Source organism: Hylaeus anthracinus, unplaced genomic scaffold (assembly GCF_026225885.1).
Source record: "Hylaeus anthracinus isolate JK02 unplaced genomic scaffold, UHH_iyHylAnth1.0_haploid 2, whole genome shotgun sequence".
Taxonomy (NCBI): Eukaryota; Metazoa; Arthropoda; class Insecta; order Hymenoptera; family Colletidae; genus Hylaeus; species Hylaeus anthracinus.
Genome location: NW_026534838.1, coordinates 4,501,345 through 4,515,134, shown reverse-complemented (window position 1 = coordinate 4,515,134; position 13,790 = coordinate 4,501,345). Strand labels below are relative to the sequence as shown.

At 45.4% G+C, this 13,790-nt stretch overlaps 1 long non-coding RNA gene across 1 annotated transcript in view; it reads left to right on the top strand.

The window, feature by feature from the left end:
• LOC128893087 (uncharacterized) overlaps window positions 1-12,171 on the top strand; it is a 41,182-nt gene extending 29,011 nt beyond the window's left edge. Inside the window, exons 2-3 of the long non-coding RNA XR_008461248.1 lie at window positions 10,497-11,931; window positions 12,035-12,171. This is a non-coding gene — a long non-coding RNA (uncharacterized LOC128893087). The remainder of the gene's footprint in view (window positions 1-10,496; window positions 11,932-12,034) is intronic.
• The last annotated feature ends 1,619 nt before the right edge of the window (window positions 12,172-13,790 follow it).

Below are 13,790 nucleotides of genomic sequence, written 5' to 3'. Positions count from 1 at the left end.
CACATCGCGGATTTCGTGGCCTCATAAAGACGAGAAGGAGATCCCCTCGTTCGGTAGTGGCTACACGACGGTCACGAGTCGACTGCAACCGGTGCCCTTTTAATTACACCTCGGCCTAATTTATTGCGAAATCCGCACCGGTGGCAATGCGATCAGATAAAACCCACGGCCATAAACCACGGCGTCATATAAAACTCCTTTTATTCCTAACCGGCTAAGGATCGAGCACTCCGGCTCGTTCCGTCTTCAGGTTGTCTCCCTCCAACCCCATCTCCCTTCTTCTCTTCGTCACGTCCTTTCCCATACGCGGATATAGAAGACCGTTCGCGTTTCTCCTTTTTTCCACCGTCTTTCTCCCCCACTCTCTTCGTCGTTTATCTTACCTTTCTGTTCGTTTTCTGGCTCCCTCCACTTCTTCGGCTCCTCCGTCTTCTTCTTCTTCTTCTTCTTCTTCTTCTTCTTGGTCCATCGCGGCCGAGTCCCCTTTCCAATCGCTCTCTCGGGGCCTCGTGGCACACCACGAGACCGTCTTTCTCTTTCTTCAGACGTGCGTCCTGCCTGCGGCCGCCCACGCGCCGACCCGACGCCCTCCCATACCCGTCTTGCGCGCTTCTCCCACTGCCCAACCATTGCGGGCATCCCGACGCATGGGAGACGTACGTGCACGCACGCTCTTTCTCAGGTATATTCAGGTTCTCGCCTCCACGGTGGTGATAGTCTACGACACCGGCTCGACGTCCTTTTTTCCAGCCTTCGAGGGTGGAACGTCCGAGTACTGGAGAAATATCGCTGGACGGATTGATCCTATTCTATATCTGCCTTGGTCACTTCACGGTTTTTTTGTTTGACGTAATATTGGGTATTTGGTTGGCGCGTAGTTCGCTTTTAACACGTTGACTGCCAAACGAATATTCTTGGAAATTTCTGCTAAGATTAAATATTATTTAGACTATTGGAGTCTACGAAATCAAACATTTATCGTGGTATTTATTTTCGTAGCTACATCGAAATTCGTGAATTTCATTCAAATTCGTCTCCTTTGATGTCTAACTTTCAGAATTAATGGTTTTAGTTCTTGAGTGAAAAACACTGTCACCCATATGTGGGTGACATGGCGATCGACGTGTTAAACATGTTTGGAGTACCTGAAGAGTTTCGCTGGAAATTGGTTGAGACTCGTAGGAAAGATTTATACAGTAGTATGAAGTATTCGGTGGTTATGGAATTGAGGGGTGTGCAGCAATAAGGAAGCCATTTTTTCGAATTTTTGGGGAATTAAAACAGAACGGTTTTAAAATTCAGACTTTTAATATTTTCTTTCTTTTCCTCTTTCGCGTCGTAGCGTAGGCACTTGATTATGAAATTACGTAGTTTCGGATTCCTTTTGGAACTGAGGGGTGTGCAGCAATAAGGAAGCCATTTTTTCAAATTTTTGAGAAACTATAGAACGTTTTAGAATTCAGATTTTCTTTCTTTTTCTTTTTCGTGTCATAGTATAGGCACCTGATTATGAAATTATGTAGAATATATAGAGCATAACTGAATGTAGTTCCACGTAACAATTTTTGCATTTAATTCAAAAAAGTATCTCTAAGACTATTTCTCATTTGCTTCCACACGATAGAAATAGTTAGAAACGAACGTCGGTAGATTTAGCTACCTGGGTAATTAAACAAGTAGCGTCAGTATAAAGCATGACTAAGATTTCATCACATCGACTGTCTTTCACGGTGTCGTTCGGTGGCAGGCAACAGATTTCCAGGACACATTTAGGCATTTAGATTAGGTATAGTAGATAGAAAATGTGTGGAGGCGCTCCTCTCTCATTGCTTTCCCCTCGGGACATCCTGACAAATGGGAGAAGTACGTGCACGCACTTCTCTCTCAGGTATATTCAGGTTTCTCGCCTCGATAGTGGTGATAGCTTACGATACGACTCTCCTTTTTCATCCTCTCTCCCTCGAGAGAGAACTACCTTCTTGCATTTTTTTATGGGTATCTCCTACTTTTCTATAATCACTCCTTAAGTCCTACACTCTATACTTACCGTAATTCTTGTACTTTTTTGAAGTTCTTTCCGGGCAATAGTGTCTGAACAATCAATAGAATCTAGAATAGATAGAATCTAGCAATCTCATAGAGCGAGTTAGAATCCTGTCCGAGTAGAAAAAGCAGCAGCAGTACTTGGAAGCATGATTCGATCAACCCATGACAAGGCAAGAACTCGACCCGTCTTCCTCCGATTCTAATAATTCCAGCAACAGCGACTTCGGTGAAATACATAGATCGAAAACGAATGAAACCCATCGAGCGAATCCTTCCGAATTTTCATCAGCATGCATCAGACCCCGGTCGCTAATTTTCCTTCTAAGTCGCGGACGTGCGGATGCCAGACAAATCCGCAGATTAGGCCAAAGGCACTTTTTCTCCCGTTCAAGGACCGAGATAGCACCGGACCGCTTCGATTCCTCCTTTTTTTCGGGGCCAGATCCTTGAGAGACGCCGAAGAGCTTAATCGTGTCGGGGATCATGCGGGCAACGCTTTTAAATATGGCTGTCCCGAGCGAGGGAACATCGTCCAAGAATTGACCAGGTGGCCAGGTGGGAGGGTTTGATTGGGCCGGTAAGCGTGCTCGCATTAATAATTCAGCTTTCTCCATAGTCAGCGCGGCCTTCTATGAGGCTTAGTACTCGTTCGCGCACGCGTGTCATGATTTACAAGTGCTCTTATCGGGTAGGCGGCAGATGTACTTTTAGGTGAATCCCTGCGCGATCCTCTTTTCTCCCTCTCCTCCTGCCCCGCTTCTCCTGGTCGATCGGTCGTAATGCTCGTGCATCCCGTATTTTAAGGAAGCTTCGTTAGGCCATCCGCCGTTTATGGAGATCCTAATGATTCGAAAGTCGTTCGGGAGACGAACGGCTTAAATTTAAATCCAACGGCTATACGACCGTGGGGCGATTCCGTTCCGAGAGCTAGAGCTCGTACGCGACTGGTTAAGCACCGCGTGATCCTCGCGTTCGATTCGATAAGAAATACCCAGGTTTCGACACCTTTATGGCTTTTGACTTACGTATTTATTATATCGCAATTGATTTACGAGACCGAGAGGGACGGGGAACGCGGTCGGAGGATGGGTACTCCGAGAGGGATGTTAAACGAGGAGCAGGACGAGGTTGGTTTCACGATTTAACCCTTTGCGATATCACCCATCTCGTTGCGAAATGTGCTATCGGAAATGGGTAATTAAACAAATGTTTCACTTAGGTTCACGAGTATTTCAGGAATCAGACAAATATTTGTATTCACCTGTTTCTCAAAAACACGTCCTTTTGTTAAGTAATTTAAAGTCTATTCGGCCCATTGACGAATTAAAAGGCAATATTTTGACTGTACGAAAACTAGAACGAATTAGTCAATGAAATATAAACTGTTCTAATTATTATTATCGAATTTTGGATTTAAGTTAAAATTCTTAAATGACATCGAGGGACGAGAAGACCCTATAGAATTTCATTAATTATATTTAAAATAATTACAATTAAAATGTCTCTCGTATCCCGATCTAATCCTTGGATTCTAAAACGCACTCTATAATTTGATTGATTCTATAATCGACGTCGATTCGTCGAAGTAGGTCGACGCCGAAGGTACGCGCGAAACTCGAATACCATAGTTGTACTACACGACAAACGAGCGATCCGTATTTGTCGGAGTAAATTAGCCGGCGATATCGCGATAGGAACTCGAACTGTGACCATATTCGGCAGCGACAAAGCATGGCAATGGTGTTTTTCAACATTCGGCAAGAACTCGGCTTACGCAAAGATACAAAGTATCCTGGAATCTAAATACGGCGCATTGGCATAGAAGTGGCCAAAAATGGTCAAAATGGTGCTCCTGCTCGATCGCCTCTTCTTACTGCGAACGTAGTCAGTATCGAATTACTCTTAATGCAACAGTGTTAAGGCCAATTGAACCAGCTCGATTACTTTATCTGCGAGGATGTTGGATGAGGATGTTGGATATGAGGATGTTGGATATGAGGATCCTCTAGTTTGCAGGATGAACTCGACGTGGATGTCTGCTTTGAAAATTAAAGATTACCAAAAGTGTATTAGCTTACGTATGCACAGTCAGTCCCATAAGTATTCGTACCTTCTAAATCTATTGAAGAGATTTATTAAAATTAAATGAACGACAGGCTCGATGTTCCTAAATAAATTTTTCATTATAAACATGTGTGCAGACGAACTTGTTCAATGAACATGGAGAGCACGAGTACTTATGGAACTAACTGTATACAAAATGGTAAAAATGGCACTCCTGTATGTCCGTCAATTTCGACGAAATCTGAGAAGTCATAACTACAGCAGCAATAACTACAGAATGATCCCAAAGAAGAAATCTGTTCAATACATCGCCAATTACAACGCTGAAAATAAAGAAGGAAACACGACGGAACCGAATTCGAGGATCCCGTTGAAAAGTGACAACGATCGTGAAACGGCAAATATAAACGAGCTCTCGACGAGCGTCTTTAAATCATCTCGTAATTAACGCCGCGAGTATTTCATCGTCAAGACCCAGCGGTAGTCCGGCAAGAACCAGGGACGGCAATTAAACTCATTTGTCAATTATTTGACGAATGCACGTCCCAGCTGTGCCTGGGCGGTCTTCCCTCGTCCAGCGAGCGCTTCAATTCACAATTAGCTCGCATACTTACGGATCCAATCCCCTAATTGCCACTTCCAGAAAGCGCTCGTCCCTCGTTGTGTGGCCAAGTAGCAAAAAGCTCGGAAATTTTATCGCGCGATTATTCCTGCGGTCCGCGCAGGTGGACGCGGTGACAATGTATGGCGAGCGGAACGTTTTTCCCCTTTAACCGCGGAGGCGTGATTTTTTCGTGCTCTTTGCGCCGCCTTCTCTGCCTCATTAACGCGGCGAAACTTAATTAGCCAAGTTTATGTCAGCCTTTTCCCGTTTAATTAACGAACACCACGAGGAAGGAATAAAATTTCTTTCGTCGCGGAATCCACTACAGAAAAGTGTGAAAAAGCCAACGATTGCGGATATTTTGAATAGTCATAGGTAATTCATCTAAATCTAATTTCACTTTACACTTTACACTTTTTATATCTAAAGATCTTATTACTATAATCAGCTCTCGATATTATTCGCGATCAAGTATTCTGCTGTGCGTCCTTTTCTTTACTTGCTATGGTTCTCTACCTTCATCGCATTTCCCTTCCACTTTTCAACCTGTGTAACGGCACATATTTATTCTGTTACTACCCACCCATTTCATCGCCTCACACCATTTTCCACCGTATAACGTGACATGAATTTCGACTGATCGAAAACAAAAAGATCTTTCAATCTTAAAAAATCCCTCGAATCGATCGGTGGCATGATCGCAGCCCCGCGAACGCGTAACTCGACGATACCGCGAACGGGTTTGATGTCCTTTTGCGAGACAAAGTGCCCTCGGTCATCGGCGAGCGAAGAACACTTTTACTCGATACGTGACAGGGATCGAGGGACGTTCGAGAGGTTCGTCCATACTTACTACGCTGGAGCACGTATCCCCTGATCGCATCCAAGAATGAATATGTTGATACCAGTTACGTTCGCAGTTGAACACGATGCGTCATCGGCCGTTAAACAGGATTAACTGCGGGCACCGTCGAACTTACCGAGGTACCTGTCCTGTCTCGAACTAGGTCTCTTCGCGATTCATCGCGTTTCTTGCATCGGCTGGCAACGCCAGCGAGAACAGCTTTTATATGGTTTTCAAACGAGTAACGCGCGATTCACGGCGCACGAGAATTACGATCGAGGAAGAAGCGATCGACGATGTTGCGGAATCGTGGACAGGGATTTCTCAGGGGTTATCGATTGATTGTAAAGTAGAGCAAAGAGGTACTTGTACGATGCAACTTGGATGCTACTTAGGTTTTATTTGTAAAATACAAGTTGGATGTTACTTAGATACTTGATTTGTATAACGCGTGTTAGATTCTGATTTATTTCAAAGTTCGGTCTCTAGTACAATTCGGTACTTAGAAACTAGATTACCGCTACATTCCTACTTTTGTTAAATTGTATTACGAGAAAGCTCGGGAGAGCAGTTTTGGTGTGGCTTCTAAAGGTTTGTGTTTAAGGATTCGGAAGGGTGGTGGAAATAAGGGGAAGGACCAATGAGAATCGTAGGATGTTCAGGAGTCGGGTGTGTTATTCGGAGTTAATGAGTAAGGATACAAGGGTCGGATGCGAAGTTGGTGTATGGACGGATGACTAGGTTTGAAACTTAAAAATATTTACTTATTCCATGAAGATAAAACTACTGACTAACCTAAAGTAATGAAGATTAGATGGTACGGTACAGAAGGTACAGATTAACCTAAACGATATCCAACACGCGGTTACGGTTTCTCTATGGTGACCAAACTATTGCACGGTTAAGACGCCGGTGTTAACTTATGCGCGTATATAGAGCTTCAGTTTCTTCTTCGTCGTGACGTGCTATCACGTTCGTCGGTCTTACGGGGGTCGTGTGCAACGGCCGCTGCACGGCGCCGCGCATCAGTTGCAACGTGGAATGCTGTTCCAATGTTATACCGTACCACCTGGTCTTACGAACCGCCATATCGCCGGTGTATACTACTACTCTCGCTCTCCCATGAGCACGTGGGAACGTAATAGCTCCGGTAAAACGATCCTGTGGAAACGAGAGTCACGCTCGTGGTTTCGACGTTATTGCTTTCTGAAGTGGTCCTGCTCCCCAACCGACGCATTCAGCCGCGGACTAATTTCTTAAAATTGCTGGCTGCCAGCGGCCTTTGCAATTAATGCAGCGTAATACGCCGAATGCAGAATCCGCTTCTAGATGGATTTCGTCGGTTGTCGAAAGGGATTTAATTGCTTCAGGGAGATCCGAAAGGGATTCGCCTGATAACATTGCACGGGGTCTGGATGCGTTTGTGTGAGTGCTGGAATTATTATAATAGAAACAATTTTTACCTTTGAACGCCCTGAGCTTCAAATTTCATACCGGATTTTTAAATCGAATTGTAAGTGGTTCGTTGCACTTGCAATTGGTTTGGTGTTGATATTTGGCTGTACGTGTGTTATCATTGCGTAATGTTTTTTTTTTTGAATAAAAGTTAAAAAAGTAAACGTCAGCTGTCGAAATTGTTCAAATAATAAATACGTTGATATTTTCTTTTAAATTTAATTTGTCAAATCAGGCTTCTCGTGTTTGCACTTGCATTGTTTATTTCGATTCAATAGTGTGCAATACAAATATAGATGTAGCTTTGCTCTAACGGTGCATAAAATTAATAAGAAAGAATAGTCAAAAAATGACCGTCAGTAATGTTACAATTTTTATGTGACTGGTGGAGTTAATCGATTTACGCAATGAATGCAACGTTAACCGCATCAAAAGATGATCAATTACATTTCCCGGTGTAATCCTCGGATGGGTCCAGCTGCAATCATCCAAAACACCGCGTATCCTTTCCAGTGGCAAACGTATTACGCGATATTCCGGTATATCTCGCGAGCCCAGGTTCCGAAAGCCACGAAACCAGCGTGTAGCCGCGGTCTCATCGGGTAAGATTGGCCAGGCACGAAAACCAATAATTGCACACGAGATTGCAGCCGCGTCGTACGCGACGTCGGGACCAAGCTTTCGCGGGAGGATCGGGGGGAAAAAAGTCGGCAAGAAGCCGTTCGCGAGAGGAGGACGAAAAGATCCAAGGAAGAAGGAAAGGTAAACCCAAGTAGGCGGCCGAAAACATTCGGTTTCTTGCCTTGGCACGGCGAGGGGCAATTTGCGGTGCGCTGCGAATGTTTCATTACCGTGAGGCGCTCGGTCCGAGCTACCGAATTTCGAATGAGCTACCGCCAGCCCCTGTACGTCTGTCAGCCGCTGAAGACTCGTAATTGAAATCCGCCGCCTCCGGGATCTGGCTCTCCCGCCGACCGCAAATCGCGCGAGCAAACACTTTTGTCTCGAACCGACCCGCAATTTGCATCGTTACATTGTGCGTGTCTGTGTCTGGCCACTAGCGCGGGGATCCCCTTGATTCATGGAGGGATGCCGATGATGGATACGATGGAAACGCGCCGTAAGAATGGGGTGGATACGCGTTGTTTCAGGGATCAATGGTCAGAGAAGGCCAAGGGAACGCATTGTTAATCCTTTGCACTACGAATTATATTAGGTTCTCACGAAAGTTCCTTCCATTTCATTAATGAGTAATACGTACATATTTTGTGTCTAATGTTACATTATTGAATCGCGACACTTTTAAGCTCCTGACATTTTTAACCCTCTGCACTCGAGGCCTTTTTTTCTGGTATCTATTCTGATTTCTTAGCATTCTATTGGCATGAATTCTAAGCTATCTAGATTTGAGAATAAGGTCGCCTTTACCTCCCCTGACAGAACGCCTCTAAAATTGAGTTAAATACTCCACCCTTGCCAGCAAGAAAATCCAAAAGGAGAACATTCTTATCAACGCTGACGAGTCTAATAGAGCCCCGAGTATCCACCTCCTCGAAGTTAATAGCGATCTGCCCCTCGAAGTGTTAAGTTTCTCTCCTAATGACTTCGGTTCTCGCGGCTCCTTCCTCGACCTATACATTTCACTGAACGATGTCCATCCGTCTACCGAAGGCTCCATTTTGAACGATACCCGCGAGGATATTAAAAATCTCATTTCGAGTCCTTTTCCGCGCTGCCAGGCCGGCACCTGTATTTTGCGAGCGCGCGTCTGCGATTGTGCGAAACTCATTCGACGTCCAGCGTGTTAAATTACTCCTCCAAACAGACCGGACGTTTATTACGGCTGTCTTAATGGGAAATTTTTCTGCGTCGCGGCGTCGTTAATATCCCTCGGTTTCGTTCTCCCGGGTGAGCGTGCGCGTCATGCGATATTAATAACGTAATATTCCACGGGAACTTTCGTCAATCCGCTCTTCCAGAAACGTATTCCCGCGGATGAATAATTAATTACCGCCGGTCCTTAAGCGTTGTCAGGATGCATCGACCTTGAGCGTCGACGGCACGACCTACGCGAGACCACCTGAACGTTTGTTGCAGGTGAAACTTCCACTGGTTGGAGTGTTTATAAAAATAATTAGCATGGGTAGGGCCTTCGACAAATATTTTTATGAGTATACTTCCGATTGTACAGGGCTCAGGCATTTCACTCTCGGTAAATATCCACATCATGCAACGGAGAATATCTTTAAAAATAAGAAAACTATTTATTTTTCAATCAGGAATTCAAATGAAAAGATTTTTTAAGCCTCGTGAAATTCTTTGCCTCCCCCCCTCCCCGTTAAAAAATTCATACGACGCTCCAGGACCGGTTGGGATGCAGCAACCCTCTGGCTTCCTTGCGCAGTTGCGCAAATCCCGTAAATTAATGTAGAAGATCACCTTTTTTACCTTCGGCGTGCCTCGTCACGGTTCCGATCGCATTCCAATATCGCAGCTGCATAATTCAGAAGCTTTTAATTTAATATCCCGCCGCGTAATACCGCGCACATTAGACGGTTAAGGACCCGCATCAGTCTCGATTTTATCTCGCCTCGCCGTCAAAAGATGGCTCCCGGTCTTGGTCCGACTTTGATCGAGCCAGCCGGGTTCAGTTTTCGTGTTCCCCTCCGTTTCCCTTCCCGGTGAATCTACCGAGGAAACCGTATTAACTAATTGCGTTCCGCTGAATTTAATCGGTCGCTTGGTATCAAGGAACTCGAGGCTCGCGCGAGAAGCGGAAATGTTAATTTTCGAGTAACGGTAGCCGGGCAAGATCCCGGCGAGGAGATCGGGAGAGAGTTCTATTCGCGGCACGGGACGGCAATATTTTTTTCCATCGGCTCGCGAGGAATTTTTCTACGTCGTCCTCTTATCGAACGGCGTCGATCGTGGCATCAATAGTCGTTCCCAGCGATCGAGAGCTGATCCAGCATTCCTAGCGCGTCAGGATGTCAATCCTTGGAGGAACTAAGCGCACGGAATACCGTCGTCCCTTTTTGTCCCTTCGAAAATTACCATCTAGTCACCATTCTCGGTGTAGCACCATCAATAACGTATCCCTGGGGTCAAGACTGAACGGTATTCTTCTGGACGCCCGGGCGTCCATCCACCTCTGAGCTTCACCTTCTTAGGAGTCCTTGTCTCTTTGTCCATCTGTCTTCCCTTGATTCGAGTGTCCTTATGTTTCTGCTGATCTGTATGGCTTTGTTCGTTCGCTTGGTGCAACTCTTCCGTAGGTGTAATCGTGGGTAATCATCTCGAAGGTGGCGTGTATTCAGCGGAGTATTATTAACGCGGTATCTTTAGGATCGAGGAAGTAGGATAACGCTTTTCGAAGGATAAATAAATTTAAACGAGTACTTTTCACTTTATTTTATTTATATTATCGGTGCCCATATACATTATTGTACAATAACATTTATACTAACGACTCTTCCGTTTCAGGTCGAAGGACGCAATTGTCGCCGGTTAACCACCTACAATGCTCCGGCATTAATACCTACCTAATTGCGCATTTTATCGCCCCGAGCGCCTCCTTTCTCGACGTACGAACCGTGCAACTGGAACACTTAAACGCCCACGCTGGAACCGAGCCGTTTTACTGTCAAGACACGAGGAAATTTTCAATAATTTTGTCAACGAGATTAGCACACCTCTAACCGACAACAACCGATTTTATCGCGCGCAGATGCAGGTATAGATACAATGTATCGGTAATACCCGTCTGACAGGAAGCACCATTTCATCGCCTACACTAATGCCCCTGTCGCTACTCTCGTCTTACGTAGTAGAACGATATTCGAGAATCTCTTCGCTACGCGCTCCTCCCGACAGAAAAATAATCAATAGTTTAGCAGTGATCTAAGCTTAGATTGACTTCGAAAAAGAGATCTCTAATTTGAGATTTGACAATCCGGCCACCTTTACCGCAACGACAATCATATTATTGGCACTTCGAGTTCCAAAGAAATTAAACCTAAGGGAAACCTAGCGAGAGTCACCTCTCGAGTACTACAAAGGGTTAATTTTCTCAAACCTATTGGAATCGCATTCACCAACTAGTTCAATCACCCGAGTGAAACGACGAAGACCCCTCCCCAGAAAATATCAAAGCTTCCAAGCTTCCCAGCTTCCCAGCTTCCCAGCTTCCAAGCTTTCAAGCAGGGGTACGTCATCGAGCCACGTCACCAACGGACCCCTTTTCGCGTCGCAACCCACTAATTACTCCGTGGATTTCTAATCATTCCCGCCAGGCTGGTCGATCAATCGCGCACGGGCTAGGTGGCTGGTTGGTCGCGGGTGGCGTTGGTGTCTATTCGAGTCGCACGCAATCGTCTCGAACCATAAAGTTGCACGGGCTGGCGGAGGGTACGACACGCCGCGGGACAGCGCCAAGAAGTGTACAATGCTGTGTACCCCGTGTCCGTGGAACACGACATGCCCATGCGATGTCCAACAAATGACGGGACCGTCGTGTGTGGTCCCACCTGCGTGGGTGTCGCTACTTCCCTCTCGTTCTCCCGGTGTCCCGATCCTCCTTCCTCCCGTGCGCGAGTCCTCCTCGCCCCGCTTGTCCCGGGCCAGGCCTATCCTATCCTATCCAGGCGTCGTTCCGGTGTGTCTTGACACGAGCATGGATCTCACGGGGATCTTCTCGCCTCCTGACATCCGTCTTGCTACGAAAATAGGAGAGACGGAAGGGGCAGTCCGTGTCGTCCTGCGCGTGGGCAGGGAAGAGATACGACTGCGAGGATCACGCGCTCGACCTCCTTGATCTTTCTATTACAAGGGTGCCTGGTCCCCGGAGATGACTCGAGAGGGACGGAGACGATGCTGAACGTTGATCGATACTTTCCCGAGGACCAGAGGAATCGATTGGGTGAGTAGCGACAATGTATGTTATTTAGTTGGGAGTGATTACGATGTGAGGAGATTTAACGCTGTGAATAAATTTATAGATCTTTATTTTCATTAATTTCTAGGCGGAGCAGTCAGTTCTTCATTAGAGACTCGAGAAAATATATCAAGTAATGAATTCGTGAGGTCTTCTAATGCTACTACGCTGGAACTGTTTGGATTTTTATATTTTATCGCACAATGACAGTGATGATCTAGACGGTGATGTTACTTTCAATGGCGTCGGGGATCGTTTAACTCCGAATTTGAATGCAGGGCGCGGTTCCGTGTCTCTGGCGGATCCTCGACGAGGTCTGAACGATAGTACTCCCTCGAGGCAGCCTCAATAGCTTCTGCCATCCGCGCACGCACGAAAATAGGCGAGTCGGAAGGGAGAACCATTCCATGGCGAGCGTGGGCGTTTGAATAATCCGCTCGTAAAGTTCGCGGGTGTAGAAAAGGATTGAGCGACGCGTCCCGACGATCGTTCCATTGCTGTGGAACCAGCGGGAACGGTAGACGCCATTTGTATTAATGCGTGGACGTTTTTTCTCGCCCGTCGAAAATCCCGTCTGTCCGTGGGTGAATGGCGAGTGAATCGATCCAGTCCTAGGAAATAGAAAAGGCGAGAGAAAATCACGAGTCGACTGCGTGGGTAGATACTTACTGCTTGGAAATGATCAGGCTTTTGTTCTTTGTATCACTGTGGACGTAGAATAATAATGGGAACATTCAGTGGACGCAACTGATCACTGATCATTGAGGATTTTCATCCAAACATGTTACTTACAAAGCTTCTTCTTCCGACATGATCAGGTATCGGTTATCATTTTATTAGACCTAATACCACCTAACACCTCCTACCACTTTTTGTCACATCTTAACACCTTCTGACACCTTCTAGCACAGATTAAACACATATTTATACATTCTGACACCTGCTAACTCCAATTCAACCATCCTAATAATTCATAACACCTTCTAACTCCAACTCAACCATCCTAACACGTCCTAACACCTTCTAACACCTCCTAATAATTCCTAACAGCTTCTAATAATTCCTAACACCTCCTAACACCTCCTAACACCTCCTGATAACTCCGAACACCACCTAACACCTCCTGATAACTCCGAACACCACCTAACACCTCCTAATAATTCCTAACACCACCTAACACCTCCTAATAATTCCTAACACCTCCTAACACCTCCTAATAATTCCTAACACCTCTTAACACCACCTGACATTTCCCTTTTATTTCCCTTGTGGCAGCGACGAGCCGACGACACGTCTGCGTCTTATGTTTAGTTTTTTAAGTGATACGGCTGAGTGCATGTTAAATTATTGGTATGAATGTCGAGCGGATGTTTATATAATAAGGTCGAATGTTCCTCAGGGTGAATACGTTTGCATTAAACAGAGTGCAAACGATAGGTGATAACGAAGAAAGAATGTTTAGTACGTAAGTTAATTCTGTCAGAGAATTCGTGCAATAAAAGGTTTACGTAAAAGGATAAGACGTTTCGTTATTCTACAACCGATGATAACCCATAACCTTCGTTTCTTAGCACATTTCCTTTTAATATCTCATTATTCCATGGCACAATTCCCCTTAATTTCCCTTTAATTTCCTAGTATGTTTCCCTGTATTTCCTGGTACATTTCTCTATAATTTCGCCTGATTTCTGTGATATTTCCCTGTAATTTCGTTCCATATCTGTGATATTTCCTGGTCTAACAATGCTGCAACTGCGCCGCTCAAAACTTCAACAATGTTGCAAATTGCTCCGTTCAAGACTACAACAATGTTGCAAAGGCCGAGTCAATTTTTCGGATTTTGT